At 41.1% G+C, this 27,530-nt stretch overlaps 1 protein-coding gene across 1 annotated transcript in view; it reads left to right on the plus strand.

Annotated features, from left to right (window-relative positions):
* The first annotated feature begins 342 nt into the window (after positions 1-342).
* Positions 343-27,530, plus strand: part of MPPED2 (metallophosphoesterase domain containing 2) — a 182,358-nt gene continuing 155,170 nt past the window's right edge. Inside the window, exon 1 of the mRNA XM_035327976.1 lies at positions 343-450. The gene's annotated coding sequence lies outside the window, so the exon portion shown is untranslated. The remainder of the gene's footprint in view (positions 451-27,530) is intronic.

Raw genomic sequence — 27,530 nt, forward strand, 5'->3', positions numbered from 1 at the left:
TACGAACAAATGCTAATCCTTCTCAAACTTAACCCAGAGGGCACTAATGAAATGCTGCTCCCTTGCCCTCCTTAGGGCTTGGGAGGGTATTAGATGCTGGGGAGATTGGATGCTTGTTTGTTTCACTGGGGTTTTGAAGAGGGAAATACATATAGCTATAGCTATATGTATTTTCCTTTTTCTCTTGCCTTTAGATGTTTTTGTGTAAACGTTTGGTTGATAAAGAGTGTATTGTACTACAAAGGAGATGTAAACTCTATGCTAAAAGAGACTTCTGTTAAGTTTTTCTCTTAAATCAGACTTATAAACAACTTCAAACTAAAGGCCTTTCTGCCTTTGCAGGGGAGAAGGAAAACCAAAGCAAGTGTGGCAAGCAAAAAGAACCAAAGAACCACAACAAGTGAAGAGACGACAAGAGGGACAGAGCTGGGAGAAAATCACCATACTGCTGTAAGTAGATGGCCACGCTGCCTGCTAAAACATTGCCTCAAAGGCCAGAGACACTCAGGTGAAATTGCCATTGTCCCCTTTGTACACCCAGCTGCTAGCACGTCCTGTTGTTTTAAGTGGTGGGCTTGGCATTTTTGGTTTGTGGTTTTGCTGTTACCTTCCTGTTATGGCTGATTATTTTATAGTATTCATATCTGCTGAAGTCTTCCAGGTGTGGTGGTGGAAACCAACTGATCATGGGCAAGCGATCTGGGCTGCTGGTGTTCCCAGTGCAAGGTCTAGTGGTGAAGAGATGTGAAATGCTTTTGGATCTTTTCCTGCGGTGCTTAGGCTTTCAACAACTTCAGTTCCAGCTGGGTCATTGGGATTCTGAACTATGTACTTCAGCACAGCTCATGGATTTTAAACCTGTCACATTGTGCTGTTATTACAGATATGGTCCTGCACTTGCAAGCTGTTTTCTTGATCTTTTGCCAGCAAGTCTTTTGTAGCAGTCCTTGGAAGATGTACTGTAGCAGTTCTCTTTTATAATATCTATCATTAACACCTGGATGGCATCTGTAAGAGTTTCTTCTTTGCTGGAGATCGGAGCAGTTGATTAAGCAGCCTTCTGCTGTCCACAGGCAATTCCTCAGATTTCCACCTTGTTTCAGATCTACCTTTTCTAGCAAAGGTCCTGGAAAAAGGTTGTGGCAGGGCAACTACAGCCCTTACCTTCATGGTAATAATAAACTGGTTGAAAAATTTCCATCAGGCCAAAGCAGTAAGACAGCTTTAATGAGGATTTGTAGTGACCTTCTGTTTTATAGTAGGTGGATTCTGGCACATTGTCAATTTTAATTCTTACTGATCTTTCAGTGGCTTTTGATGCTAGAGATCATAGGTTTCTCTTAAAATACCTGTAGAAGATCCTCAGCCCTGTGGGCCCGGCCCTGACACTGCTTCATTAGTATTTGCCTCAGCGGTGCCAGTTTGTCCCTGTAAATATCTCATCTTCTGATACTGCCCCTGTGAACTGCCAGGTTCCCCAGGGCTATGAATTGGGCGTGTCCCCAGGTTTCCTGTATGTATATGTTAGCTACAGCTTGCATTTCCAAACCTTACGCGCACACAATGGCATGCAGAAAGTGCTTGGACGCATTTGTTTCATACAAGTATTTCTGTATATATGACAGCAGTGCTTGCCTGCCAAAATTTAGTCTGTGTAAAATGTTGCAAAAGTAGATGCAAACACAGTGAGATTATGACTGCCTCTTGTCTTCTTTTGATTTAATTGTATTGTTTTAGTCTTGATTCAGCATCTTAAATCACAGTGGTAGTCTAGGCACAGGAGGAATTTTAGGCTGTTTGTGGTTAGTCGTTTGCTGAAGAAGTATTTCTAGATGCCAAGAGGCAGCATAAACTGACTGCTCTTACCAATTGAGGTAGTAATGACAGTGCGACTTGCTGATGGAGGAAGTCTGCTCAATCATCAACTCCTCCTGTCTGAGCAGAACTTTACCCATAGGACATCTGCTAGAAGCTTCTGCCTAATCCTTGTAAAAAAAAATCCAAGATAGGGGAATCTTTATATACAGAAGGATTTTTTTTAGAGTTGATCTAATGTCCTTATTCTTTTTTCCTTTCCTTCTAGTTATTCTTATAGTGACTTGAGGTAGAGTTAATCTTGTATTGAAGATGTCAGTAGTTAGATAAATAGCTACCTCTGGGCTAGATGTCTAGACTGTGGGCTTCTGTCTGTAGAAAGACAGAATAAATCTGTACTGTGATTCATTTAATCCATAAGTGGGCTTGTATAGTGCAGACATTTAAATCTGGACAAATGAATCTTAAGACTTTTATATGTTTGTGAATTGCTGTGTTGTTTTGGATGTTAAACGCTTGGCCTCAGCCAAGGAACTGAACCATTGCAGTTTGGAGGGTGGGTATAAATAGAAGATTATGGTCTGAACAGATGTAGGCTTGGGAAGCAAAAGCACAAAAAGGCAAGATGCCAAAGGATCCACAAGTAGCTTGTGCAATGTTTGCATGTCACAGACTTCTTAGCAGTACTGCTTTTGGTAATCTTGCCCACCCAGGGTGTGCTGTGAGGCTACAAGGGGATTCTTGTAATTCTCAAGGGGAGAACTAGTTCCCTGAAGGCCTGCTATGTTGTAATGCAGAGGCCAGAACGAGTGCCCAAAACATGGAAGGTGCTTGTATTGTTGCTGACTGCCTCAGTTGTGTTTCTCCCCTGCCACTCAGGCAGTGGTTTCATAACTCACTGTCTGAGCTTGTAGTTCTTTGTGGTATCCATTCAATTAAACTGTCTCTGTCCATTGTAGAAGAAGAGCTAGTTGATAATTTACCTTGTGATTTGGTGTATATATCCTCAAATTGTACCTGCCTATTTGAATCATGTTTCACTTTGAAATGATTTCTAAGGTCTCTTATTCACAACCTCTGTGGATTTCACTGTGGCAGCTAAATCTGACAGGAGTTATGAATTGGAGCCCTTCACCACCACAGTTCAGTCCAGGGTATTAACGTGAACTGAAATCAATAGTGGTTTACATTATAATGGGCCTGGCTCTGAACTGGAAACTGAAGAATAGGCACATCACTTCTTTTGCCTACGAGGTAGGATGGCCAGCACCGAGAAAGCTCTTTAACCTAGCTAACAGGGCTTGGAAGAGCTCGTCAGGAAATGTTGTTCCTTGATAGTTAGCTTGCTTTCTATGCTGCTTGCTTGCGTCTTCCATCTGTACTTGGGATTATATTTGCCACATGTATTAACTTTGCATGTGTTTCTAATTTACCTAGTTTCTTCAAATTTTGTAATCTCATGCATTTTTGCCGTTTATCCCAAATTGTTACCAGCTGTAAAGACCACGGTACATTTTTTTCACACCGTAGTCCTAATAACAAATGAAAATGCTAACTAAAACCAAAATAACAACCTGCCTATTGCCACAGAAGACAATTTCTCTATTTGAACTAATACCTTGCTTCACATCAGTTGCTATACAGTGCTAGAGCTATCATCTGTGTATTTCACTGCTCTGTCTCCACCACTGCTGGTGAGCAGCAAGGACAAGGGTAACAGCTTGTTTAAATATGGGATTTCTGGATGTGTAATGATTTCAAGTTAATTTTACTCTGTTTCTGGTTTTACCTAGCTGACTTTTAATTCCTTATTGTCTAATTAAATGTAAAAGAGATGTTAGTATTGGAAACTTCACTTAAAAAAAATCCTCAGTTAGGTGAATGTAACTTTATCAGATGACAAAGAGTACATAACTGACATAATTAAATTTGAAATAGTTTCTGTAAATCAGTGGTACTCAGTAGATGCTATCCTACTTCTTTCCAAAGCTCTTTTCAAGCTTGAAAGCAGATAAATGTTGTTCCTACATAATGACACTTTGATAACAGCAATGATCAGGAGTACGCCCATCGTTTAGTTCTGCAAAGCAATGCTGTGTTGGTTGTTGTTGTTTTTTGGGGGGGAGGAGGGGTGAAGCAGGCTGTCTCTCCTAGCTTGCTGTGACTTTTCAAAAATTACTGTCAGTGCTGCGGTAAGTGTGGCAGCAAATTCCCTTTTGAGGAATAGGATGTGGGTGTCTGAACCAAGCAGGTATGCTTATGCTCTGTTTTCAAGCGTTGCCTTGACTGCTTTTTTCTATAGTCGCTTTTGATGACTCCAAGACACTGTGACCATCAGATAGCATTGTTGAGCAGTAACGTTAAAGTCCTGTTCATTTCCACGAAGCAGAAAGACAGCAGCAAACCTTGTCACCCTAACTAAGCGTTCACAGCACAGCCCCCCTCCCCTAAGGGCTGTTCTAGCTTTGCGTTAAATCGTGTATTGATTGCAAGATTACAGCATTTTGTATACAAAATGTGTGTGGTCATGGGCCTTTAGATTTCAATTGCTTATATAACTCTGTGGAAAATTGTATATATTCACAGGGGAGCTTCTTGGGGTGATTTGGCACACCGTGAGGGGAAACCAGTAGGGACTGAGAAGCACGTGCATGCAGAGACCTCTCTTCTGAGCACTCTGCTCTTTGGTAGACCCTGGGCTTTAGCATGTGAACAGCAGCAGAGAAGGAGTCACGGCGTTGCCTCTCATCACTGATGCACAATGCGATGTTGTCTCATCCCTTCCAGCCATGAGGCTAATGTATAGGACACGCAGGATTTCTTTATCCAAAACACTGTAATTGCAGTTGTGAAGCGTTTCTACTGTCTTTGCTAGGGAAAGTGGAATTATCTTTACAGTGGCTACACCCCCTTTGATATAAGGAATCAAGTGTCAGGTTAAAGTTACCTCTAAAATCATGTTTTACAAATGACTGGGGAAAGCAGTTTCCTGCCCAACTCGGGCAAGTCTGAGATATGGAACATCTTGCACATGGATCTGCCCTGGTACAGGTATGCATAATTTGCAGTAGGTCATGGTCAACTTCATCATATAGTTGTAATCTCATCTGTTCATGGGTGAGTTAAGTACGGCTGTCTCTCGGCTGGTGTCATGTTTTACACTGTGGTGAATTAACTTAAAATCCCATTTCTTTTCTCCTGTAAAGCACCTACCTCATTTTCTTTAAAGTGTTCTGAGGTCTGTGAGGCTGCAGCAGTGTACTTGAATTAAAAATAATAATTTAATTCCATATTATGTGAGTATATTTAGTCTTTCGGGGCAAGTAATAACAATGAAACTTCTCACTTTAACTCTCAGTTTTTAACTAGTCGCTTCATTTTCACTCTTGTCCTCCACGTTTTCATAAAACTTTGAAAGGCTATCCTAATACTTAAGAAGTGGCTACTAGTATAAATGTGGGAAATGCTGATGAGAAATGTGAACTTGTACAGCTGCGTGCAGAACTGTGTTAGTGAGAAGTGAAGAACTGCAGATACTGAGAATTTCCTGGTGGTTGGATGCATTTAAAGTATTCTCTTGATACATGTACGCTATCCATGTAAAGACTACGTGGTCATACAGAGGTCGAGTACATTTAATGCAGGGGCATGAGAAGTGCAGAATAGTCCTGTATTTGCTAGAAAAAAATATATTTTGAGACTGTTTTGTACCAGGAGGTGCTGATCTGTTATGATCCCAGTAGGAAAGGCAGTCAGACTCTGTAAAGTGTCATCTAAAATGTTACTTATTGAAGCTAACACCAAAAGGAAAGAGATAATAGTATAGATGATCTTACATCCCTTTCCATACTGGGAGCCCTGAGCTGTACAGTGTCAAATGGGACTCTGATCCCCATGCTGCACACCACACAGACCCGTCCGTAGAAAGGGTTACCCCGTTTTGGCCATTGAAGCTGTTGTAGGCTTGTCCAACAAGAAAACAACTCTATTCTTCATTCCTTCTGTCAAACAAAAAGGGTGTTCGCGTGTGAAATTCTTGCTGCACTTCTAGATAAAGGCAAGGCCATGCAGGTGGTGCAATCACTGGTGCCAAGTGGGAGCTGCTCCTCTGTTACCCTGAGCCAGCAAAGTTTATCCTATGGCTAGGGGGTATGCGGAGCACATCCCAGCCTGAAGGTCAGGCTGTACAGACAGTGCGGCACAGGCCGGGGACTGCTCAGGTGAGCTGGCACATGGACTAACTGCTCAATGTACAATGGTCTTCTGCTCAGGAAAGCAACACCAGGGATTATGACATATATATGTATATATACACGTACATATTACTGGTCTTGGATGCAGCTTTAGAGTTTTATACGTGTTATGGCGAGAACACTTTTAAGGAAAGGCAAGGATGTCACCAGCTATTGATATACTATAAATGAAAACCTCGTTAAGGTTTCATCAAATGAAAAGCTTATTAAGTATTCAAAGAATGTCCCAATATGGTCAATTGCAGTGTTACTGGGCTGCCACAGCTTGAAACAGAGAATATAGAATTAATTGAATCTGAACTAACTCTTTGGACAAAGCCACAAAGAGAACTGTGTGCAGGTAAAATCCTGATGCTGACCTTACTCAGGAATTTCACCTGTTCAGTTTATACTGTCTCTTCACTGTATAGCCTGAACTCCTTCACAATGCCAAATTTCCCTCAATGCCCTCAAATGGAGTTATAAAACAAAACAGTGACAAATGTTTCTCCTGGATCTTATATTTTGAATGTAACTATTTAAAGCATTTTGAAATATTTAAAATTTATAGTGGTATGACTTTCCAGACATCATCTGTTGACTTATGTCCGCTTCTGAGCAGTATTAGTAGTAGAGTATTTGACTGATATCTTGATTGTATTTGATACACCTATTACAAAAAAAAAAAAAAAGGTGTTTATGAAAAAAACTGTTGTGTATTTTTGCATGCATAATCCGTGTCATCAGGTTACTTGTGCGAGGCAGAGGCAGAGGAGATACTAGAAAATCTGAACCTGGCAGCTATACAAAGTTTACCAAGAGTCGTATTTCTCCAGTAACTTGCACTGATGCTTATTATGAGCTGTTGTACGGAAATCTTTTGGTTTGTCACTTAAAATAATCTGTAGGTTAAACATTTGACAATACAATAATTGGGACCATTGCACTGAGTGTCCTGTAGCCTTAAGCCTTAAGTGTGCACATGGACATCTTCCCTATGCAGCTGTTTGGTTTGCATTCTGAAATGTGTTTTGTAGCCACGCTTGTTCCTAGCTCTTCTTTTGCCAGTATTGCTGTTCTTTGTGCTCTGCCCAGTGTAACATCAGAGCGCGCTACCTGGCCCGTGAATGCCAATGTGTAATTAGTGTTTTCAGGATCAAGGCTTTTGTGATAAGAACTACAGTACTCTAAGCTGTGTCAAGTCGCAGAGCGGCAGGTAAAACAAATAGGCTGAACCATAAGGGTTCCTTCTGATTAGACTGAATTACCTGGATTTCAAAGCAAAGATTTGTGTTTTTAATGGCATCCTTTTTATGGAATCCTTTTTCTCCTTTGAGATGGTTAAGGATATTTACTTTGCAAGGACTCCACAAAGTAATTATTGAGTTCTACAGCTGTTCCAGAATTTAGGAAACTCCAAGAAAGAAACTAATAATTACAGTCTTAAATGCGAGTGGGTTTAGGTTTTTTTTCCCCCCACCTCCTAGAAAACTTGATTGTTTGAATGCCTGCTAATTAGTGTAGGAATGGTCTAGATCAGTGCTCTGATCTCCTTTCCTGGTGTATTTGGAGAGGTATGTTTCAAATTATTTACAATCTTGAATTGGTGAGTACTCCCAAATGTTTCACTGCATTTTTTTCCTACTGTTGCCTTAGACTTAATGTAATTAGTTGTCTCCATTTCATTAGGTCACTCAGGCTGATGTATATCCTGAATGAAATCTTCTAATCTTACGTGTAACTAGTGCTTAGAACGTACTTAGCCCAATAGGGTTAAGTATTGATATTTAACTTACTTTTTAAAATTCCCATCCTCTGTACTTCAAAATTGTGGGGTTTCATTTGTAATGGTGCCTTTTTTTTTTTTTTTTAATGTCCTCTTAAACTGTTTTTTTGCCATCTGGACCATATTGTTTTAAACTTACTCTAAACGTACACCTAAGCCATGTGCGGTGCTGTTCAATCTGTTCTGTTTTCAAGGGATGGATGAAGTTTGGGTTCCCGTTTTGGTTGTTTTTAAAGATTCCCTCTTCCTCCCTCCATCATCTGTCTGGTCCCTTTCACTCCTCAGGGTGGGAATGGGAAATAATATTGTTATTAAAACTGCAGAACACAATTTCTTCCTTTTTTCTCCCGTGTTCACAGCAGTCTCCCTCCAGTTGCAAAATGTTTTGTCCTGGTGACTGTATTGCAGACCAGGTTATTAGGAAGTAGAACATTGATCATTTAGGATGAGTTTTTCAAAGCTAGCCTAGAGGGTTGGGGTGTCCAATTAGAAATTAATGACCTGGAGGCAGCTTTGAAAATCCCACCTGAAGAGTTGAAGCTTTTAAATGAGTCTGAACTTAAGAGTGCAGCCATAATGAGTGCACAAATTGTGTGATATTTTCCTGTGATTGGAAGGAGTGTTAAATAGCAGCTCTCTATTTTCACGTCAAATAAGTAAGAAAATTACCCGAAATAGACTTCAGATTGTTAAACTGATCCCCCTTTCTGTGCAACAGGCTAACAGGCAGCTACTTAAAAATACTAAGGCACAATACAGCCCCGCTGTCAGGACAAGGTTTGTCTGGGAAGCCATGCTGTATGTGTTTTCTGGAGATAGTTAATCAGAAACTTTGAAATAAGCCTAGAGCAAGAGAAAAAGCAGGAAATGTAGATGTAGATTTTCTTTTCCAATGGAAGAAGTGAAAAATATGTTTTTAGTTATTTTTAAGAATTTGAAGTAGTAGTACATCAGCTAAGAGAATAAAATTAAAGCAAGGCTCTTGCGTGCCAAAGATTTTTTTTTCTTTTTTAATGATTCCAAGGGTATGGCAGGTGAATCCATTTAGCAAGTCTAATGACTGGAAAGTGGAATGTTTTTCAAATAGCATGGATGAAACGATCTGTAGCCCATCAGCGTACAGCTGGAATGATGTCATACATGGTTATGCTTTAATTCTTCCTGCATTGCTAAAGGGGGAATGGGGTCTGTAATATCCGCAGACTGCCTTGCTGAATGCAAATCCTCAAGCTGGAAATGGAGAGCCTTCTCTTTCTCAACATGACTAATGTTAATTTCTTTAGCAGAAAAAAAAATTTAATATGTCTCTCTAATGGTAAATTACCATTTATTGTAAATGTGCCACATAAAGGAAGTAATAAGTCATTATTATTGACCTATTACTGTTCTTTCTATTTTACCTCTAATTAAATAAAAATGTGCACTTTGAGTTAATATGCTTTTTGTTTGAATATTCTTTTATTAGTCCAGAGCCTTCAGCAACTGGTGCTGATACTCCAGCGCGCTGTAGTAATCCAAACTTTGTGTTAGATTTTGGTTAAGTGGATTTGTGTTAGATTTGGTTAAGTAGATTTTGGTCACTTGGGGGTGAAGTTTTCATCTTAGCTGTTCTCCTTCAATCAGATTCCCCCACCCCATTACTGTCCTTGTGACTTCGAGCCCCATATGGCTCTCTTAGGTGGTGTTTCTAGTCACTTGTTGGCTCTTTGAGCACAGAGGGGGGACTTTCTCCATGGGTTTCTGTGATGATACCTAAAATGTGTTAGTGCTTAAAAGAGTGAATTCTAAGACAGAAAACTGAAGGCAAGTAATTATAAAAGAGAGGCAGGAATTTGCAGGATGAGGATGATGTTACAGTGTACCGGCTAGAACAGCTGAGTGATTGAGGTAGTGGGGTAATACACGTGCTGGGCAGTGTTAGGAATGAGTCTCTCCTCTGACAATTAATGCATTTACTGAAAATTGCCACTAGGGTGGAAACAATCCCAGATAGACTCAGAAACAGAGATCGTAATCTGGGAACCTGGGGGCAATTTACCCTGTCCTTATAGGTGGCCAGTTGTGTTCATTCCTTCCCATGCTTCTTCCTTCAGATCAGCAACCCTTTGTGCATAACAGCACAGAGTTAGTGGGAGGAATGGCAGGAGGAACTGTCGTAGCTTGATATACACTCTGGAGGCCAGGCACTCTCTTTGGGGCTGGAAAACAGACGTGAGCCTTGTTAGTGAGGAGGGCATTGAGCCTGGCCTCTTACACTCTAAGAAAAAGTGTGTGTGTCACGATGGTGTATGACGGTGAGTAGTACAACCACCACCTTGTCATATCACATTTTAGGAAAACAAAACAGCAACAAGCAAAAAAAGCCTCTTGGAGAATAAGTGCAGAAGACTACCCTGAGAAGAAGGTCCAATACTCTGTGCTGGCACTTGTCTGCCTTGCTGAATAAATGCATTAGTTTGGCATTTAGGAAATTCTGTGAGCTCAGATTTTTCTCTGGGTTCAGTGCACTGGTTGTTCTGAATCCTGCTCTGAAATGCCCAGTTCCTCCATTCTCTGCAGACATCGGACTCTGAAATCCGAATTCCCTCTTGGGATTAGAAGCCTAGGAGTTAAATGTCATTGCTTGTTCTTTACGGAGCGCCGTGTTTCTTACTGGGCATACCCCAGGAGCATAGTCAGAGCGCGAGGAGAATGTGTTACCTCGCGTCTCCTTAGCGATCCCGTCGGTCATGACCTGCAGGGTTACCCCAGTCTGCCTGGTTCAACTGACTGGTGGCAACGGTGCCGTGACTGCAGCGGGGATGAATCTTTGCCATGTATCTCTTGACTCTAATTAAAATAGGGTGATGTAAATGTAACAGTGGACCAAAATTATCATAGTATGATTAAAAAAAAATGCTGTTATTCCTTGAGAGATGCTGAAGAGCATTGCTAATTGAGGACTGTAAATCCTCATAGACTGTCATGTCTGCTGGTAATTATGTTATGTCAGTCTGTGGCTGTTGCAGGAGGAGTAAGAAAACCTGTAAAACCAGCTGCCATGTATTTCTCCAGAAAAATATCCATACGCAAGAACAACTGAAAAGTCTTTTGAAGGGCCGAACCTATTTAAATTTTGTTTTCTGGCAGCCATAGTTCCCTTTGTCACCTCCAAAGAACATCTTCCTGCAGCGTTTCTCTTGCTTTCCCATTCTTCCTGTGCTTGCTTAGCTCCATCCTTTGCCTCTTAAACACACATCTCCCCTTGATCTCTTCTCCCAGAGGCTGGGCTCTTCTTTCCACCAGTCCCCTGGTGCCCTTCACTGTGCGCTTTGTTTGTTTTACTTTGCTTTGCCTTATTTTTTTTCCATGATGCCTTTGCTTACCTGAGCTTTGTGAGGAATGCTTTGAGGAACACAGACAGCTGAGGCCAGATAGTAATGGAATAAATGCATTTAAGCTAATTGCCTTCTTCCGAGGAAGAAGACATTCTCTCTGGCAGAAGTGCCATTGCCTCATTCTAAGAACTCTTAAAAGAGAAGAAAAAAAAAGGGAAAAAATACATTTTTTCCTAGAACTCCTAAATGATCGATCTATTCAGCTCAAAATTTTCAATCTCTGGTGATTACTGTTAGTCTTCAGCAGTGCTCCTTAATAAGATGGAGAAAAAAATAGAAAATATAATTTCTCTTTTAATGCTCTTTGTATAAGAGTTCTGATGTAGAAAATCAATACTTGCTATTCAAAGGAAAGCTACTGAAACAAATAATATTGCTGGTCAGCGGGCTTTGCCAGGCTGTTTGCTTTGATTACATTCCTGCTGACATAGTACTGTGCTGGTGTTTAGAAAACCCCTAAAAACAACTTTAAGTGCTTATCTTATGAAACAGTTTAAACAACTTAGTGTTTAGGAATCAGTTGAAACAAAACTCAAGAACAGATGAGAATATGTTTTACTTGAGCCTTAAAAATATATATATATTAATAAACAAATAGGTTTTGTATGTCAACTGAATGACAGTTACTGCTCCCTTCCCCCCACCCCCCTCCACCCCCTTTAATTTTGGTGGTTCGTGGTTAAAAATAAAATAAAAAGCTCTTTGTCAAATTCTTAAGTAAGAAATATATGATACTTGGATATTTTTTTCCAGATTTCTCTGTGCCCATACTTAATCACAGGCATTTTCCTTGTTATATCTGAAACACAGATTACTCAACAGTCTTTCTTTGTCTGTGCCAGCTCATATAATTCACATTTTTATTACCCTGATCAATTGAAACATTTTATTAAAGGTCAAAAGAAAAGAAAAATTGTAAAATTAGAAATGGAAATGGATTTGATTAACGATTGAAAGCATAAATATGGAAGCAAATGATCCAATGTATTACCTTTTTCTGTTTAATAATTATCTTTGTCTTTGATTCTAGTTCTGCATTTTACTCTAGCTGCTTTGACTCTACAACTATCTATTCTTTTTCTGTCTAGCCATATATAAACATGGGAGAAATCCCTGTTACCCTAGGTTAAAATGGCTGGTAACAATGGCAGCTCAAGACATAGCGTTAGACTTGGTCAAATGCATTAAGCGTCCTTGTTCTGATTCGCAAATTCAATTCAGTACTGAAACACTGGGGGAGGTAAATCTTTTTCCCGAGATTTAAATCGTAATGCTAATCATTTATTACCATTGAAAGCCTGTTTTACAGGCTCTGTGTGCACGGTGCTTAGAGGAACGGTCACCACGGCTGTGCCTACCTCGTGGAGCAAGTATATCCAGCGGTGCGTCGCGACGCTGGTGTCTCACTGATGATGACACCGATGATGACACCGATGTTGGCTGTGCTGCGGGCCGTGGGTACCGGGACCTGTGCTGCCAGTCAGCCCTGGGCTCAGCGCCCATCGTCTCCCACTACTCCTGCTTTCCTCCAGAAGGAGCCAGGGCTGTCTGAGCAAGAGGGGAGCTGACCTACAGTACAGTGGGCCAGCGGGGTTGGTGATGGGGTGACCGGGGCGGGGGAGTTTCTGCATGTCTGAGCATGCTTCAGCCACATGGTGTGTACACCGTGTAGGCTGTCCTGTCTTGGTGGTGGTGGAGCTCCAGGGTTCAGTGTTTGCCGAGTGTTGAATGGATATGATAGTGGAAAGTGGAGGCATTGTAGCTGAGTATTGAGGGCATTCTCCCTGTCAATGCCCGGCTTCAGCACAAATACTAGCTGCTTTCTTAACTTCTAAGCATGTCAGTAGTCTCCATGAAAGTTCAAGTTGGTTAAATATGAGCATATGTAACATGCTGAACTGTAGGCTATTTTCTTTTTCCGGTTAACACTGCAAGGGAGCCCTTGAGGCCCTTTGATGGAAAATGTAGCCCTATAAGCAGCCAGAAGCATAGGCACCGAGCAGGAGCAGTTGCACCTTGTGCTTGATACGCTGTCTGAAGTGCTATCAGGCCACGTCAGAAACCTGGCAGAGGGCAGGTGTAGAGGACAGTTGGGCTTCAAGAAGGCAGCTGGGCTGACAGTGCAGCTGGATGCTCCCCAGGAGCTGCTCTGATGTGGTGTCATTCCCCATTGTCACCCAGCTGAGATTATTTGGAGGGACAAGAGCCCAGCCTCCCCCACAGCACAGGCTAAGAGCTCCCCTCACACATCTCCACGTGTCCTACAGGCAAGGGAGTGACTGCCACTGTGCTCCTCACACAAATAAGGGAGCAGTACCTGAAGTATCATGTAAAGAAAGTGCTGATGACACTTGGTGCGCTTTTAATTATGCAAAACAGATTGACAGGTACAGTGACATTCAAGTTAACTGAAGACCAAAACAGACGGAAGTCTGTTATCCGGGCATGACAGCATTCGACAGAGAAACATGCTGAGGGTTTTATTGTTGTTTGTTTGTTTTCCTGGAGAAGTACTAGTGGATTATTTATTTAATAAAGGAATCACAGTACACCATTTTTAGCACTACCAAATCATGTCCCTTACAACTTGCATAAATATATTTGTAATAGTACTTTATCTCCTAATGTGGATGTTTTATCTCTGTGTCCACTGCCTATAGCTTACACTAAATTAACAGCTTTCTCATAAGCTTTCACTGATGATTACAGCAACATTATCTAACGCAGCCATGCTTTTGGAAGCGACCAGCTCTGCAGAGGTCCTCTTTGGCTCCAGTAACAGCTCTGTTTGTGCTCCCAGACCTCTGTGAGCTGTGGTTTCTCCAGGTGGTTAGGTATTGTTGGTAGGGGCGAGGTGGGGAGCACAGAGGGTGTCCAGTGGGAAAGAAAAACTGGTGAATGCTGGATGAGTAGGAGGGGAAGGTGGAGGGGTGGGAGGGGAAGCTCTGGAAGAGCTGCAAAACAGTGCACTGATTTATTATTATTTTAATTTATTTTTGGGAGCTGAATGTAAAATGCCTAGGACATCTACTGCAGAAATCTTACTGGCAACTGGTACTTCATATGTTGAAAGCTGAACTTGCATTGAGGTCACATTTGAATATGCTCTATCTGCAGAACTGCATTCATACTTCTCTAAATCAAACCCCATGTCTCAAGTCAAGCACTGACAAAAGAACACCTGAGGAATTAGTGACCATCTGAGGCAGGTGAAAAGTGATTTGTGCAGCAAATAGCTTATGTGGCAGGCCATGAGGTTGTGTAAGCTTTCTAGGTCAACTTAACAGCTGACATATCTTTTTTTTTTTTGTATCATCCTGGATTCTTTCAAAACACAGCTTTTTTTTTTTTTTTTTTTTTTTTTTTAGCAGCTAAAGTGGATTTCCTTTAGTTACAGTTCCATTCCTTCCCCAGAAGAACTCCAAGTTCCATGAATGAAGCAAAGAGACTTGTGAAAATGTCGTAGTGTGTTGTACACGCTGCATGGAATGGAATGGGAATGGAGCGAAGGGAATTGTTCAGTCAGCCATAGTCAGATATTGCTCAGGTCTGGATGGAATTCTTGTGTTGTTTTTATTTTATTTTATTTTTTTGTTAGGCTCAATACTGTTGTAATGCAAGTTTTTTTGTGGGTAATTGTACAATACTCCAAATATGCTAATATGCATTGATTGAGAAGATTGATGGATTCTAAATATATCAACAACGAATTACCGGAGATTATCTCAAGGGGTTATTTTAGAGACAAACAAGACAAGACAGATATTTTGAGCAACAATCATATAATTCTTTTACATGGAACAACTCTTTGAGAGATGCCTGATTCACTGATAATTAAAATTATAAATGACTCTCGTTTGGCCTGAGTGATTATGTTCATGCTCCAGTGACCGTGGCCTCTAAGTACTAAGGCGTATAATTAGACCCCTCTTTGACCTTTCAATATCATGTTGACCACATCTAGGCTATAACAGATCCATAGCCTAGATAGTTGTTTAGGGCCAGATGGTGTTTTCATGCAAAATTAACGCAAGAGGTTGCTACAAAGCTCCTTGTTCCATGCAGAGCACAAGAATGGATTACTGAAGCGGGGTCTGGTATGATCTGATGAACTGTAGCTGAACTTACTGAGGCTGGGTGCCTCGTACGTATCATCCACCATCCTGTCCAGCATCCTCCGTGTCCGTCTTTCTAGGTGATTTAACTTGTAATCTTTTAAGAATTTTTTCCATTTAGAGGCAAGATGTAGACTTTAATCTGACTGTAGGAATAATTCCTGTGTTTTACCAGTAACAGTCTTGGATGTATTTAGCTAATTATAATAACGGTCTTTTTAGAATAGCATGCCAAGGTACATAATCCACATGAAGCATTTACATACTTTGTACATCCAAAGTAAGCACTACCTTTCCAAACTGCAAGAAGAATAGGGGATTTTCTTTCAAAAAGTAATTACAGTGTGGCAGAATTTCACGTATAAAATCCAATTACTAATTAATTTTCCTGAAATTTTAGTTTGGGCTGTTTCCACTTCAAGCATTTTAGATTTTGACAATTCTTGTAGGAAGAAGGGTCAAACTAAAGAAGATGATAAAACACAGGATAGTATCAAGCCTGTTAGGCACTGCCAAGAATTTCTTCCAGTTAGATGACGACAGCCAAGGTAAGCATGCTTTTTGGAACAGCCTTATGGGCCTGAACTTTCAGAAAGTAGTTAATGTTCACTGTATGAAACCAGCACTGCTTCTCAGTACCCAAGAATACAAATAATCATTTTTGAAATTAAGGACTATAGCCGTCGACCTGTTACAAAAACAAAGTTATGAAAGGGAGAAGTATGTGTCAGCTCTACGTCTTGAGTGCAGCTGTTACTTCACCTTGTCTACTGATGAGTTCATCAAGAAATAATGAAACAATCCTTAATCTTCCATGTAATCTTTAAATATGTGCACAGAAAGGCATGAGAAACATGATTTTTCTATATTCTTTGGGTTGCTAATGAGTTGACGAGATATTGGGCTAAACTGCACCCTTGTGTAGCTTTAGTGTTGCTTTACTGGGAATTAATACTGCCACTTTTTTCCAGAGTTGGCTGTATTTCTGTAGTGCAGTTTCCTTTTAATGCTTTCTGGTAGACTTCGGAAATGAGATCCAGCGCTAACCTTTTCTGGCAGTGCCTCCAGTTTTCCACGTGTTCATTTAAATGATTTACATCTTCATCTACCCTGTCCATAGCCAAAGTCTTCATTCTGTACCTTGCTGCAGGTAATGGACCCAAGATGTATTCAGAAGGCCAGATGGAGGGTTATTGAACTTAAATACTTTGTGTATGAGGCATATGAAAGTAATAGAAAACAATTTGACTGTTGATGTTGATAACCTAAAGGAGTATATTACTTTTCAATTATTGATTTTTAAGTAAGCCTTGTGGTGAACGTGTCTTTGGTTCTGATGTTTCAGGCTCTTAACTACAGAAGAAACTGGTGCTTTTTGTTTGCTTGGGTTTTTGTCCTCCTAATCTGTTTAAAATAGAATACTTACTGCATGGCCTGTATTTATGTTGGCAAATCAAGGTTTTTCTCTTTTCCTTTTGTTTGTTTCATCTGTAAATCTGGAGTGATGCCACGAACTTAATAGCTACAGTAGCTTCGTGTGATTATAAAACTGGTGGAGATTTGGTCTGCATGTTAGGTATCGTTCAGTTCTGTTAGGTGTGATTTCCTTCATAAGGAGAAATTAAGGACTCTGATTTGCTGGTAGTGGCATGCCTGTTGATAGCATGGAATTGTTTCATGAACCCCATCCTCTTTTCGCTGAAATTTGTATACAGAAGTTTACATAAAACATGTATTAATAATTACCAGAAAAGCACTTGTAGGCTAAGGTTGTGCTAAAAAGGCCTGAATAATGGGAATTCTTCATTTATGGAGCAGAAGATAGTGGGAAATGCAAGTTGAATCTGAACTTTTTTTTTTTTTTTTTAATTTATTTGTAGAGAAGATTGCTCCCTCTAGCTGTTTAATGGCATCTTTCATTCTAAACCTGCTTACAGGAAGTCACGTCATCCATTGCTGAAATGGATCTAATGTGTTTAAACCATGTTAGCAGCAAGCAAAGGCAGCTTGTAGGGAGCAGCAGAGAACGATAGAATCATTCAGGTTGGAAAAGACCTCCAAGATCATCTGGCCAGCCCTCCCCCTACCACCAATATCACCCACTAAGCCGTATCCCTGAGCTCCAATGATGCTTTAACTGCATCTTCTTTGGAGGTTGCCTTTGAGGAGAAAGATGCTAGGGTAAGGATGGTGCACAGATGAATGGGGAAGGACTTTCTGTTGCCCCTTTGGAAATAACTGCTGTTACCTTTGTGTGCCTTGGTAGTCCTGGTGAGCTGGGAGCTGTTGGAGTTGCACTTCTGGAGCAGGGTAGGAGAGAGATCAGAGCCGGAGCTGCTCCAGAAAATGCCAGAGCCTTAGGCAGTGAGTGCTCAGGAAGTCACTCAAGGTTTGAGGTCTGGCCCTGTTCTGTACAAGGGTGGACTTGATCGTCATACATTTCTTGTTCCCTTTCTGTCACCTCTCATGACTCCTGTGAACTTGCCTGACTTCTGCTTTGAAAGGGACAACTCCAGTTTGTTATTCTGTTACGCAGGGAAATGATGCAGTTTGACCTGGTAGCCCTTGGAAGTTTTCAAGCACCTCTTTGAGAAACTGAAGATCAGTACAGGAATCTGTAAGGAAAAATGAATTAGGCAACTTATGATATAATCTTCTAAAAGGGCTTTTTAGTAGTTGTTTGTTGCTGGTGTTTTTTTTTAACCAGTGTAGAACCTGCTTTAATTATCATGGTTTCCTGTATTCCGTTGTCTCCAGTTGTGCCTGTACTGTCACTTAACTTCTTAAAATATGAGTATTCTCTTTTTATTATAAAAAGTGGATTATAAAAAGACACAGTTCAAGGAAGGAGTGCACACCTGCTGTGTTAAGGTCTTGCCTTCTTTGGGGTTACTGGGAGAAGTGCTTTAGTAAAATAACCCCCCCTTCCAAAGCAAGTACATCGAGCAGCTCATCTCAACCAATTGTATTTTAACTATTGGCTGTGAAATTCCGATTTAAATATAAATAGATGTAATGTGTTATGGTTTGTTGTTTTGTTTTGTTTTGTTTTGTTTTCCTGGTGTTAAGTTTTTCTGTTTGATATTGTATCTTTCCTTCTGTATTCTCATTTTGCAAGGCAGCTGCTTAGGCTTATGCAATGCAAAATAATGCAAACAAACGCAGGAGGTTCAGTCAGCATTATGCTTTTGTTTTACTCTGTACCGAGCACGGAGTACAAATGATAGGTTGCAGTAAGTATTCAGTTTTCTGATGAGGCTTAAAAGAACTTAGGCTCTCCAGTGTATCAACATAGGACTCCTGTTTCACTATGATAAGAAAGTGTTTGCCTTTAGGGAAAAGGAAAATGATTGAACGCGTGTGTTTTACATTACTTGAACCATGATCATTTTACTGAAACAGGCCAAGACATTAACAAGGGTTTGGCCATGAGGGAATTAAGAGTCAGCCATGTATCTTATATCCTAGTCTGATGTTGCTTTTTTCTTTCTTTTTAAAAAAAGTGCTGGAATTAACTGCAGTTGGTTCTATACAAGCGTACATAGATAAGGGCATATGTTTGTCCATCCACATACACGGGTGGCCTGGATGCAACATCTGTATATGAAGCATGTCATTATCACTGAATGTTAATAGCAATTGTCAAGTAGCAAAATGTGTTCTGAGAAGAAAATGTTAGAATTTAGGTGATGGAAGTGACAAGGAACGAGATGTGGTTATGCTAAGTTTAGTGGCATTGTTCGGATAGATTCGGATCTCAGTGAAAGGTGTTTAAAATTCACGTGTAAAGCTGAGTTATGCATTATATACTTGTGGCATTACAATTCTTAGGTAATGATTGTAGCATCCATGTAGACTTCTTGTCATTTTCAGACCACTGATCCACTCTCCTTCAGGAGCTGTCTGGCCGCAGTTGTCCACCCTTAAAATACTGTTTTGTACCTCTGAGCTGCATCCAGAAGTATTGTTGCTTACAAGCCGTGGAGGATTCCACATTCAGTGCTGCTGAAAAGCCACCTTGCTGGCAGTTCAGATGATAATCTGGATGTTACAGCATGATCCTATATGCTGTGTGAGTACCGATTGTCTGTCTGCTTCCTTTCAAACAGTAGCTGCATTGATGTCGTCTTGAATGGCATGATGTGAGGGGCAGGCACTGGGCTCTTTGCTGGTATTTTGTAAGAAGTGATGTTCTGAAACACAAGAATCCCTTGCAGCAGTACTTTATGACCGCGTTGCTTCCACAGACTAAAAGCCACCAATGAATAATGGCACAGAAAAGAAAAACATGGAATCTGCTTCCTAAAAATGGGATGGCACAACTCATTACGCCTTTTCATTTGGTGCTTGTTTTCAAACAACAATATTGTGAAAATAGGATGTTGCATCCAGTTAATTTTATCTCCTGAAGCTGGTAGGGTAGCAGTGGTTTATTCCAAGTTTAAAGCTCTGGAAATCGTTACCTAGTTGTTTAGACATGATACTGCAAACTCTTGGAGGTACCAGGTTGCTGGTCCTCTGGGAAACATAGAGACCACTGATGCTTGTGCCAACCCCAAGTTTCTGGGCAACTCTAACTTAAGCCCCAATTATTTCATCCATCCTGGTGAAATGCGTGGGGACAATGTGCTTTAAAATCTGGGATTTTCTGCATGTTTATAATCACAAATTGCACGGACCAGATCCTTTGCCTGCCTAGGTCAGTGTCTGCTGGTACAGGGTATGTTACGTGCTTTCAGTTCTAATGGTGGACCTTAGGAAAGCTCTAAAAGACATCTCCGTGGGTATGCCCAAAGATCTGTGCTGATCTACAAGATAGACTGTTCAGATGCCAGCCAGGCTTTCGGGGGCAGATTTCGGTGGTTCCCAGGGCCCGTTGTTTTCTCGGCTCTGCCCATGCTTCCTGGCGGGACGCAGAACCTTCGGCCTCCCGGAACACGCAGCGTTAACCTGTGAAATCAGGATTTTCACTGCAATGTAAGCTGTCGCCCAGGAAAGCGGTGTACAATGCATTTGTGAAATGTATGAAAAGAAGTCCAGGAATTCAGTTAATTAACCACATCAGTTTCTTAACGTGATCAATTTTAATTAAACTGAATTTTAATAGAGATCTGTGTAGTCTGTAGAGAGCAATTGCTAATTCTACAAAGCATGTGCTGCTTTTCACTTCAGATTTGCTCCCATCTAATTAATATGGATAGGGCATTAAGCCTTTTTGGACTCTGGTGGTTTTCATTTCATGACTATTAATGATTTTAATGAACTGGACTAATTCAGTAGTTTTCATCCTAGTGTTTCAGAGCTTTGTTCATCACAAATTTCAGGTTTATAATTGGTTTCCAGGTCTTAACAGTGGTCATTGATCAGCTTCAGCAGTTTCTTTTACAACCCAGTAGGAACATAAGAAAAGTTCTTAACCCTTTGCTAGCCCAAGGGCACATTAAAACTGCCTCAGTATCCAGAGAAAGAAGATGGGCTCTAGGAGCTCGTTGAACCTGCCTCTGAACGGGAGCTGTGTAGAAGTGTTGCCATTTAAGACCTAAGACAAATGACAAAGCAAACACGCGAGGTGAAACTCTGTCAATCTTGAAGTGTAGCTATGGTACAGAGTTCACAAAACGGAGGGCTGGATTCTGTGCTGTTCCTCATGGTAGTTCTTTATACCAACGCACAACTATTGTAAAGCATTGCTACTCTAGGTTTGTGTATTAACCAACTGCTGTAGAAATATCAAATGGCTGTGAAAAAGTGGAGAACGCTTGTTCTTGGAGCGTCCGCTGTATCCAAAACCTTGAGTTAAGAGATCAACAGACCTTTTTAACTCTTTCTGAACCTTACGTATTTAGATTGGAAACCCGTCATAGGTTCGTCTCTGACTGCACGGACTAGCACAAGGCTTTCCTCTCTCAGTAGAGGCTTTCTGTGTGCTATATATTATTATTAAACAAAAGCATTCTCTCGGTAGGATTTAACTCCACTGTTGAGATAAATATGTATTATTTTGGCATTTAAATATGTTAAATATTTTTAATGGGCTTTGATCAAGAAAGCTTATGTCTGTAAGGCAAGTCTTATTGGTATGACTTCTTGCACTGCCTTTGCAGTTGTTCAGAACCTTAGGAAAACCATTTCAGAGGAAGAAAATAGCATCATGTTTCATTTTTTAAGTAATTGGACATCTTAGACCTAGGAAATAACAACAAAAAGTTTTAGATTTGTTTTAGATGTAAACACTTCCATTTACAAGCCACATGGAATGCTTTGTAGTTGCTACAGGCAGCAGTGCTGAATGGTGGAAGAAAGAAGCAGCTGTGGGTGTCCTGGTGTCATGAGGATGCTGTTCTGTTTGTTGAAAATATTGATCGCTGATCAACAGAGTGTAGAAGGTAGAAGAGGGTTAGCTTGCCGCACGTGGGATTCAGCAGCTGCCTGGCTGTTTGCTGATGGCCATCTGTATGAGGACACAGCCCGCTGCAGGACTGCTGCTCGTTGGCATGAGAAGGCAGTGTGGGCTCGCAGCTGAGCTACCTGTGGACATGCTCTTCCTCTGAAGTGAGTTAGGAAGAAGCTGTGCTCTCCAAGTCTCTTGCTGAGTTGTGTGCCAACCTTTTTTTCCCCTCTTCGTCAGAGACCACACAAGTTTGGAGTCCATGATGATGAAGCATTTCATGCCAACGATTACATAAATGTTTATATACATCTCCAGGCTCTAAATACTTGGTTTCATAGAATCACAGAATGCTTGGGGCTGGAAGGGACATTAAATTAAAGCCCATCTAATTCCAACCTTTCCACCATGGGCAGGGACACCTCCCACCACACCAGTTTGCTCAAAGCCCCATCCAGCCTGGCCTTGAACACCTCCAGGGATGGGGCAGCGGCAGTTCCTCTGGGCACCCTATGCCTCACCGCTCTCCGAGTGAAGAATGTCTTCCTTATGTCTAACCTAAATCCACCCTGTTTTATTTTAAAACTGTTCCCCCTCGTCCTATCCCTACACTTCCTGGTAGAGAGTCCCTCCCCAAATTTCTAAGTGTTAATGTCAGCTTGGAATTGTATTTGCAGTCTTTTTTTTTTCCTTTTTTCTTTTTTTTTTTAAAAAAAGGTGCACACTTAATGGGCAATTCAGATACCCTAGATATGATCAGAGTTTGTTTTTTAGTTAGTTCTGCCGTCAGACTGTGTCACTTCTTGTGAATATGACAAGGATAAAAATGTATGGATGTGTAAGACCAAAATTGTTGGATTGTTAAACAACAATGGCGAAAGAACATGTTAATGACTTCCATTGTTCTCTGAAACAAAGGTGTCTTTTATTTTGGAGCTTGCTTTTTTACATTCACCTAGCAATGTTAACACTTCCTAAGCATTTCTAAAACAGTACTGCCTGAGTCAGAGCTAAGAAAAATGCTGAAGTAGTAGGACCCAGTGAATAGGGTAGCAAAAGACAGTGAATGCCTGGCTCGATATTTCCTATGGTAAAGTGAACAGAGGCTCTCGTTTATTTACTTGCTGTTTGTGAGGTCTGAGTTTATCTGTAGTCCAGCAAGCTGCTCTTATACAGTGCTGTGATGATTTCTTGGGTTGAGTGTGGGGGGGAGATATGACTTTATTAAATTTAAAGAAAGAGGAGTTATCCTTGGGTTTCTACCCTGTCTCCACTAGTTTTTTGCGACTACTGGATAAATGCATAAGGAAATACTTTGGGACAGTAGAATTAACAAAGTAGAATCCTTCTGACTCCCCATCCCTGCCCCTGCTTTGCTCTGTCTTCCTCCTAGACCAGTGCTGTGGGAGGCGAGCAGTACTCTGACTTTATGATGACTTGCAGCAAGATATGCACAGCGTTATCTGTGTGCATGCCCCAGGCAGGATTTATTCATTTCATGAAATTTGCAACTTGCTGCAGTGATTCTGTGAAGTCAGAAAACGTTCCGTGCAGAAGGATTAAGAGCCAGCTTGACAGCTGTAAAAAACACAGATATGGAACCATGTTTCATCATCTATTAATTCCTTCCAAGTGATGAGTGGAAACATTAACGTGTCGGTATAGGAATGTAGTGGCACTGAGATACCACAGATCTAGGAATCGTGTAGGTAAATACTTGCTCTTGTACTGGGGTGTAAAGGAACTGACGGGTAGATGTTTAAGGGAGGAGGCATGTAAGGACAGGTGCGGTATTATTAGAAAAAACTTGCCTATCTGATTTTAATCATTACGACTGGTTGACTGTTTTCATGGCAGTTGCCCATAAGGGTGTTAAAAAGCAAGTGTCAATTGATTCAATTAGGTTAAAAGTGAGGCTTTTCTTTTTTCAGTTTGCACTCCTTCCCTTTGATAATAATGCAAGAGATAATGAAGACAAAACAAAAAGAGAATAAATAATGGGGAAATAAAGACAAAGGAACGTTAAAATACAGAAAGCTGCAGTCTGTTCATGGACATGATTTTGTAAGCAAGAGTCAGAGGGGAGAAATGTTAAAAAGCTCCAGAAAGGGACAGAACTGTGTTATATTCTGTGTTTAATAAAGACCTGAACATAGAGTTGCTGCAACACAAAAAGCAGCTGTGATTTAGAAAATGGTCACGTTTGAAATGTCTAGATCCCAGTTTTCCTATTTCTTTCATCATTGCAGTCAGTATAGTAACAAAAAATAGCTCTCATGATGTCATAAACTTTACTGAAGAAAGCTGTGTGTTTCTTGAATTATTTATTTTACATAAAACATTTATAAAGTGCTACCAGACAACATGTAAGAGCAGCATAATAAAATCAATAAGCATTAAAATCAGAATAAATTTGGGCACCGTATCCACCCTGTGGGATTATTCTTCAACTGTGCCCTATGTGTGGCTACAAAACACTTTTTCTGCCATCCTTGATCCTGCAGCATCTCCGGGGAGACTGTAGGCATCAGGATAACACAGCTGGGTCATCCTCAGCTCCTGCTATTGCCAGGGGTCTGTGTCCCAGGTGGGAGTTGCTTGTCATGGTTTGTGTTGGCCATACCATTTCCTCCCTCCTCGTCTCTGAGGCCTTTCTGAAGTTGCTGAGCACCAGCATTTTTTGCAGAGGTTTGAAGTGCAGCACACAGCTGGCTCAACGGGCCTGTGCAGGACTGTCTCTGGGGTCAGGGGTCTCCCAGCTACCTGGTAGCAGAGCTTTAGGTCCCATAAGCTCCCTTGGAAAGGCAGAATAAGGTCCAAGGAAACAACTTTCTATTGCATTGACCAGCGATTATTAATCTCAAGTCTGGAAAGATGATAAAACCCTCAGCATAAGAAATAAAATGCAGCTAAGGAGTGTGAGCAATGTGGAAAGGAGATCGAGATGGCTTTTGTTCTTACTGAATGAATAAATTTGTAATTATCTGAATGAGTAACGTCACTCAAATATTGGATTTCTGCAAAATGACAGCATTACGTAGGGCATATATAAACATCACATAAATGACGTCACTTTGACTAAGAGCTGAATGTGTGCATATGTGCAACGCAGAGGCGCTGAACGTTGCAAATGCGGTTTGGCAAGTGAAATTAGTTTGCTGTCACACAAAAAAGCTTTCTGCAGCGTGTGTGCTGGTGCCATCCATTCCATCACAACATTTATTTTTGAAATTGCTGAGTGATAGCTTTGCTGTGAGGTAGTGCTGATGCAGCCAAATGCCTTTTTGAGATTGCTGCTTCATCCCCTCGGATAGTTCTCGGCTGCATCTCTTTGGTTCACACGCAGGTGAGGTTGGTGCCCTGGGGAGGTGGGTTATCACGCTACCAGCTCTTGCTGTGCACGCTATTTCTCATCTGCTCTATCATCTGCTTGCTTCAGAGCAACTGCTCTGGGTTTCCTGACTTAGGTTCCCCTGGGGCAGTATTGGTATTGCCTGCTGATAAGCTGTCAATACGTTTCCCAATAATAACCTGTCAGCTGCTACGTGCTCCACTGTGATTTCTTAGCATGTAATGTGTTGGTGGGGTGTTGTAGTTCCCATCTAATTTCTAGACAATGTCTGCCAACAGATGGTCCTCCTGCTCCTGCCTCTTCCTCTTGATAATCCTGTTGGTTCCAGAATGCAGTCACAATTCAGTAGCTGCAAATAATTGATGTGGTTTTGTTGGTTTTTGTTTGTTTGTTTTTAAATCTTAGGTCAGCTGGTGAAGGAAAAAAAAAGCTGGCAGAAAACTTACTTTCAAGTGAGTTGAAGCAAATCTTGACTATTTATTTTCTTATCTAAACGAAAGAGGGGAAAAGTGAACAAAGCATATAACTCAAACTTAGATAAGCACAAAAACCCCCTGCTGATTCCTGCCTTTTCTCGGTTGAACCTGCATCTTATAAAATTAACTCTCAGGCCAGGCAATGCAGTCACTTTCTTACGCCTTTTTTTTTTCTCAGTAAATATTTACATATTTTGCACTAACTGAAGGAGTATCAACAGCGGAGGCTGAGATCACATTCGCAGACGCTGTGTATGGTTTTGGCTTGTGGAATGAGAAATGAAGGTTCAGATTTTCCTAAGCAGAGAAATATATTGCATCTGGCCTTGCGTTGCTGTTACTGAATGCTGCTGACAGCTCCACTGACAGTTCAGAAAATTGATCTTCAAAAATGTTTTTTCACTCTCCAAGTGCGTTACAGTGAGTTTCACACAAATTTCCTACTAGTTTTGAGCCACTTGGTCTCGGGGTGGCCCAAATTAAGTCTTCCAGTAAATAACTTGGAATAATATTTCCAATTTTTAATGCGTGTGTTGGCTTGTTTTTGTTTTGTTATTTTTTTAAAGGACCCTGCATGACAGTCCTCCTCAGCAGTAGGCAAAAATACACGGTGAAACTAAAGTTTTGCCCAATTTAGCAGTTTGTGACTGTATCAAAGGTTCAACAGATAAATGTTTTTAATGGTACAGGAACTATTTCTTTTAAAAATTACAACAGTCGCACACGCCTGTGAACATGCTTCGTGTATTATCATAAGAAGCCTAATCTGATAATTTTTCTGCAGTGTTTTGCTACGCTGATCAAAGTGTCGTGGTCTCAGGACTGAACTGCTAAAGCATCCCAAGAGCCTCCAGGGCTTCACAGAAAAGCCGCTACAGTGTGCTTGTGCTGCAGGTTTCTGTATGCAGACTCACCAAACTGTGGGAGTTTTTATTTTTGCAACCTAACATCTCTCTCCATGGCAAACTGGACAAGGGATCTGCTTGCTTGAACTAGTGTTCAAGTGGCTGCGTCACGGATCTCTCAGTACTAGGCGGCACCCTGACAGCAAGGCTTCGGGGCTCAGTTTGGACAAAGTTCTGAGATCCTGCACTTCCTGATGCCTAGAGATGTTTGAGATCTGCTGCAATGTAGAAAGTTCAGTGCCTTCAGGTCTGCACTGCAGTTGCAAAAATAATAGCCCTCCTTTGACTGAAGTGGTCTGTGGCAAAATGCCGCCTCTTGTTCAAAATCCCCCACCGTCCGAGTGGCAGATGTGATCTGACACCTGTGGAGGCTGGGTCGAGTTCAGTGAACATTGTGTATCCTATTGGAATACTCAGCTTAGGAGCAGCAGCTTGGAAAGCTTCTTGACAGCTTTTCCTGGCAGGCCTTCCAGCACACACAGTGTGCTCTGCCCATGGGGACGATGCCTGCTTGCTTTTCCCATCTTGAAAGGTGGTGGGTGCTGCTGGTGCGTGCCGTGGACTTGGGGCTGGGTGGGACCCAAAAGTGGTGCCAGAGTTTCTGCATTTGTGTGCGTGGGGAGGGGGAGTTGTTTGGTTTGGTTTCTTTTGTTTTAAAGTAGCCCTTTTGTTGTAAGGGTTTCTAGCTCCTATTCTTACTGCTCAAACACTCCTAAATTGTCTCGTAAGGGTGCAAAGTGGAGTTAGTAACAGAATGGCTGTTTGTTACTTCAGAATATCCGTTCTAAATAATGTTGCATAATTTTTAGAGATTTGTTCTTTGCTGGGTTCTCCAGTTCCATTGTAGAGTTGCTGGTAGGTTTGAAGGCAAATACTTAGAGATTTGCTCAGATAATTAACTCCCATAAAGACAAGTTCTAGAATCTGCAAAATTTATCAGTGGAGTTCGGATTTTTTTTTCTTTTAACATGAGCCTCTGAAGTGGATAAGTATTATAGAAGTATGTAGTAAAAGAAGTAAAGAAGTATTTCCCAGTTAAAGGAATCACCGGGCTAAATGTTAGAAACAGCTGAAGTGCTGGTTA

Source organism: Oxyura jamaicensis, chromosome 5 (genome assembly GCF_011077185.1).
Source record: "Oxyura jamaicensis isolate SHBP4307 breed ruddy duck chromosome 5, BPBGC_Ojam_1.0, whole genome shotgun sequence".
Lineage (NCBI taxonomy): Eukaryota > Metazoa > Chordata > Aves > Anseriformes > Anatidae > Oxyura > Oxyura jamaicensis.